The sequence below is a fragment of the Parambassis ranga genome, chromosome 8, assembly GCF_900634625.1.
Source record: "Parambassis ranga chromosome 8, fParRan2.1, whole genome shotgun sequence".
NCBI lineage: Eukaryota > Metazoa > Chordata > Actinopteri > Ambassidae > Parambassis > Parambassis ranga.
Window position 1 is genome coordinate 16,816,757 of NC_041029.1, and position 6,020 is coordinate 16,822,776.

Genomic DNA, 6,020 nt, shown 5'->3' on the forward strand with positions numbered 1-6,020 from the left:
TATTGTTGTATAATTTATATAATTATATATATATATATATATAATTTATATATTTATATATTAAGCAATTTCCCCCCCCTATTTCTGATTCTGATTCTGATTCAGTGTTCTTGATGATTAACAGTCTGATGTCCACGTGCTCCTCTCAAATGGACCATCTGGCCCATATATCCATTCACAGTTCACTGCTTTACTGGTCCGGGCCTGCAGATATTTGACCTCATCCCAGGCCTCCCTGTTCACACACATCACCTGGCTGACAGGACAGGAGGACTGCTGCCAGCCCTCCTGTGCTGTATCACAATGTCCTCAGGAGGGCGCCAGAGTGTGGGTTTGGGAACAAGCAAATGCAAAAGGACATTTGTCCACTGCAGGAACCTCAAGGTAGGGTAGGAGATTAGTTATCAGTCCGATCGCAACCAATTAGTTCGGCAGTTTCACATTAAAACCAAGAATATGAATCATCTGAAGCTATAAAACATAAAAACATCAGCCAATCCTCCGGGTGGACCCTGTAGGAGTATTGGCTGGTTGTCACTCTCTTCCTGCTCTGTGCACCAGAGAGGTACGTGCATGATGGCCGAAGTCACAGACCGCAGCTCGTCTTCAGGTGATGCGCGTCCATGTGATTGGAGGCGTGGCTTCGGGGTGAGCTCCGAGAGAAAGGAGCGTGTGTTTACTTTAAATCTGGCTGACTCTCACTGAGTTTTCAAAATCTACCACCCTACCTTTAAAAGAGTTCTTACTGGTTTTTTAAACAATGAAATGGCCCTGTAGTTCCTGCACAGTAGTTCCTGCAGTAGAGAAGCATCAGTAGCTGTTGTTTTTTCAGACATTCTACAGAACTTAATGCTTAATATTTTCCCTGGAACGGTTTGTTCAGCCCAGGCCTCTGTGTCCACTCTTGCATGTAGCTACAGTAGAACTCGTCTGTCTCTGCCTCATTACTCCGAATCCTCTTTTTGTTTTCACTGGACAGTTCTCTGTAAACTATCCACCATGTTTTCCATCAGATATGATTTTATCACCACGTGTCTGGCGATGTTTACGTTAGCCTCTAATGGCACAAAGCCACGTGTTCATGGTAGAATGAGCAGGACAAACACACACATTCAAGTGAAATGTCAATGCTTATTAACCCATCTTCTCCTTTTTAAAGTAATGACTTCTGTTTCTAAATATACATTTAAATAAACAGTGTACGCGGCCCTTTAGTTGCTGCTGCATCCTCTGCTTCTGACTGTTGTTACACCGAGACGCCTTCACTGCCGCCACAAACCATAATAACACCAGGACCTGCCAAAGTCATACCGATGGCTCAGCCGAATGACTTCACCAGCACTTCCATCTGTTTATTTTTGTAGCATTGAAAAACAAAAAAAAGAAAAGCGCTGACTCCTCTGGTTAATTTATGTGTTTTTATGCGCTTCAGTATGGCCGCCAGATGTATTCATGACTCTTCCTGGTTGTCACTCTTTGATGACATCATGCCTCTGTCTCTGTTTCTTCCCTATCTGTGTCTGTCATCAGGCTGGACGACTACATCTGCCCTGCCTGCCCTCAAGCCATAACGCACACACACACACACACACACACACACACACACACACACTGAGGGCCAGTGCGGAGGTGCACGTACTGTATAATCTTCAGGAAGTGATTACGGGGTGTGAGATCAAAGGTTTGTGCAACGGGAAAACATTCCTCCCTCCGTCCACCCTCGGGGTGAAGGACGGACAGTTTCCTCATGTTTAACTCTTCGTGCCTCCTCACAACTGACAACCAAAACCACAAGCCCAGACAGACCAATGCAGCAGAGTCGCTTAAAAGACTTTTAACAACAAAACAAAGATATTAGAAATAAATAATTAGAATTAAAAGAGAGCGCTCACTCCCACACTGCAGTTAAACACAGAAACATGTAAACTTCTTTTTTAAACTTTTATTCCAACACTTATTATTTATTGAAGTAATGACACCAGGTTTTTGACAAATTAAGATGTTTTGCTATAATAAAACTAGTCTAATTGTACATCATTAATTGTAATTTAATAATGTCTAAATAACAGCAATGTTTTTCTTTAAATGCATGTTAATTCATTGTGAACTGAATTTGTATGAAACATTTCATCAGTAGAGGGCAGTATACACCAGGGGCTGTGCATGTAAGTGTGTGTGTGTGTTACTTGTAGATGTAAATATAATAATTACTACACAGCAGCATTACAGGGATCCCTGGTACATAAAAATGGACATAATTTAGTCTTATGCATTGTGATTATTCACATTATGTTGACGAGGAATGTTTCACCGCTGCCTTTCTGGAGACAGATCGCAGCTTCCATGTCGTAAATCACAAATATGTATTAAAATATGAAGACTTAAGTCGAACTTTATTTATTTTTTTATTGTTTTAATGTTAACATTTTTTATTTTTAATTTCAAATAAAAGAAGAACTCAGTGCATTTGTTATCACTTAACATTTTATTTTCTGTACCCGTTGGTGTCTTGGCACAAAGAGGGAGCACCTCCACCGTCTAGCATGTGAAAATAAAATGATACACAAATGTTTTATCGTGTAGACACAACAGGCAGAATGTGTCAAAGGTGATGTGATGTTCACACACAACTCTGATCTGATCTGACTCGTGTATAGACAACAATCCCACGGTTAGTTAAAAAGCGCCTTTGCTTTTTTTTTTAATGAGCACACAGTAAAAGTCATCCCGTGGTTCTGCTAATGAAGACCAAACCTGTCTGTCTGTCTGTCTGCCCACCTGTTTCTTTACCTGACCTGCGTGTCTGTGTGTGTGTGTGTCTGTTTGTGTGTGTCTGTCTGTCTGTTTGTGTGTGTTTGTCTGTTTGTGTGGGTGGTCATTTTAATCACAGACTGCATGTGGTCCTTCAGCCCTCTGAGGGCGAGAAGCCAGATTAAATTAGAGCTGTGGAGCGTCCCTGATTAGACAGGCAGCAGCTCGTGTTTGTACGGATCCATCAACAGTGTTAACCAGATATTTCTCTCTGCTGGACACCGACAGACTCCTCTGTGTCGTAAACATCAATACTCGTGTTTTCCTTTATATTTATATAGAGAACATTTGTACAACCACAACAAAAATGCAAAGACGTGGATTACAGCACAGATTATGATAAGATCTATATGCGCATTACATAATTTATTTGATAGTTGTAAGCACAGTCTACATGTTTATCCTCAAATAACTTCACATCATTTGACATCACAGGATGAATATGCCTGATCTGTGTTCTATATCCTGACTGTCAATAAAGTTCAAGCTCCAAAAATATCCAGTAAGTTCCTTTAAAAGACACAAATACTACGAATAAAATAGTATTAATATTATTATTAGTAGTAGTTTGATGACCTAGGACCAAACTAATGGTCAACATCTTGGATTAAACCTGAAATCATATTAATTGTAATAGAAGAACATCACTCAGCACAGAGGTATTTATCAAGAACAACACTTGCTAACACAAACACATGCACACCCACTCAGAGATTATATTATTTCTCAGTAGAAAGCCTAATGACAATGCTGTAAAAAATAATCTGCTAATTTTAATCCAAAAAAAATGCTTGGATTAAAGCTTCAAATGCGTTCATATTTTGGAGACATTCTTCGTTTCCTTATTAATGATTATTTTTTATGTCACTCACGGCTTTGTGGGATTAACTGCAGATTTAATATAATCACTTTGTGATTAATGTGCTTGTCATGTTTAAATAAAATCAAACACATCCAGCTTACACCTCTATTATTATAATTCTGCGTTCAGTTTTAATGTTTGTGACATTGTGAGGTCAAACTGATGTTACATTTTTTATGTATCGTAGTGGGAAAATAAAATAACTGCACTATATCTATATTAAACTGGTGTTTATTCCATTAAAAAATCAATCAAAATCAAAAACAGATCAAAGTTTCTTCATGTTTTCTCCAATAAATTACAGAGAAAGATGATTTTAATCTACTTTAGATCAGTGATAGTTGAACCTTTTTGCCTGCACGCTGTTAAACTGTTGTGCTGGGATGGCTGATGAGTCCATTTAAAGTCTCCTTCCTCCTCTTTTGTACCTTAATTGTTTTTAATGTTTTCTTTTGCTGAAGTACCCCTCAGTACTTCCTTGTATTTTTAACCATCATTAAACGGTGAAACAGGTATCACCGTTGTGCTCGTGCAATCGAAACAATTAAAGAGTTGAAACAGTGAAGTGACACAGTGAGTAAACGTGCTGCGTTCTTCACTGAATCAAATCAAAGAGGGCTTTGAAGCCTGGCACACAGCTTGCGGGCACATGCCCTCGACTCCCACTCCACAAAAAAAAACCCACCAACCCTCCAGATCAGCACAGACACCCACAGATCCTCCAGCGGTGCCACCCTGCCACTCTGCCAGCCTTATTGTGCCACACAGACACTTGAAACGCTAAATTGGAGTCAGTTGGGATGGAGGATTTGGATGCAGAGTCAGGGTGGGCTCATTGGTGTGGCTGCATGTGTTGGTGAAATGTGGTTATGTGTGGGTATAAAGTATTTATTCTGGTGATAGCAGGCTGCATCTATGTGTGTGTGTGTGTGGTCAGTGTCTGTCCAACCAGGTGATCTCATGATTAGAATGTTTCTACGCAGCAGAACTAAACAGGCTGTCAGATTCAGTCTTAGTGTATTTTATACAGTAAACTAACTGACTTTGTGATTGGCCGGTGAGTCCAGACAAGTCAATGTGCACACACACGCCATTCTCTTCTTAAGCCACTCCAGCCCACCAGTGTGGCAGCCTGCTGAAATGTGCAACATTTATGTGGAGTTTCTTAATGCGGCCCAAGTACAGCAGTGACAGAACAAATGAGGCAAAACTGGAAGAAACACAACTGAAGATTCTGAGTCATCCAGGTCATAATTCGTAATTGTAAACTGAGCTGTAAACTTTACACGTCCAGGCGCCTTGCTTCAATCTTCTCTACAAACAACTGCAGATCCTCAAGTGGCCACATGAGGGTGGCTTCAAAAGTGAGTCTATAGTGATGCTACATTTTCACACTCAGGCCTCATTTGGCGGCCTTAAACTTAAAACCTTAAAAAAAAACTTTACCCAGGTTTGCTGGTTTGCTAACACACAGTTCAGCTCTGAAACAGCGTCTTTTGCATTGGTGCAATTTTTAAGTTCAATTCTCTGACAGATTTGAGACTATGGAAACGACTAGAGATCGTGTGGCTTAGTGGTTTTAAATTATACATTTATTCAGTTCTCGGACTTCAGCCCTCTGTACAACAAAAGCTCGCCGTATTTCACAATGTACGTGAGTATTGTCTCAAGTGTGTAGTGCAAATATTCACTTTAAGTACAAAATGCTTTAAAAACGCCCTGACAATAGAATAAAGGTATCAGTGTTCCTGACCTTTAAAGATTCAAATGCATCCCGATTGGTTGGGTATTGGGTAGAGTATCTAAAATCAATAATATTTCAAGTTGAGCATAATTATTAATGCAACAGGTGCAGTGAGTCTTCAGGAATCTCAGCTCTGTATGTAAAATCCAGTTCAAACAGCTCAATGTGTCGAATGTGTTATTTTTATGGGCAGTAAAACAAAATAATTGCAGCCATTATTGTTCTCAGCTGTCATCTTTAGTGTTTTATTTGTCAAAAGTCATAAGCATCTCTCTTTCTTTAAGCTGCAATCAAAAATCCAAGGAAGGTCGCTGGATTAGTTTGAATGGCAGGTGATGGCGGCGCAGAAACCGAACAGTCACGTCCGCTTAAACCGCTGCAGAAACAGAACAAGACAAGAAGCTCGGAGTGGAACAGCACTTTAAGTTAAAGCAATTATTCTTTAAAAAAATCATTGGTTTTCAGTTAGCTCTGTGTGTCCTATGGTAGGAGCTGTGACGACTGTTGGTACCCATTTAATTCTCCTCACGACTTCACTTTGGAAAACACCTTTTACACACACACACATTCAATGAAAAACACCCTCCTTGTATTGGAGTTTTT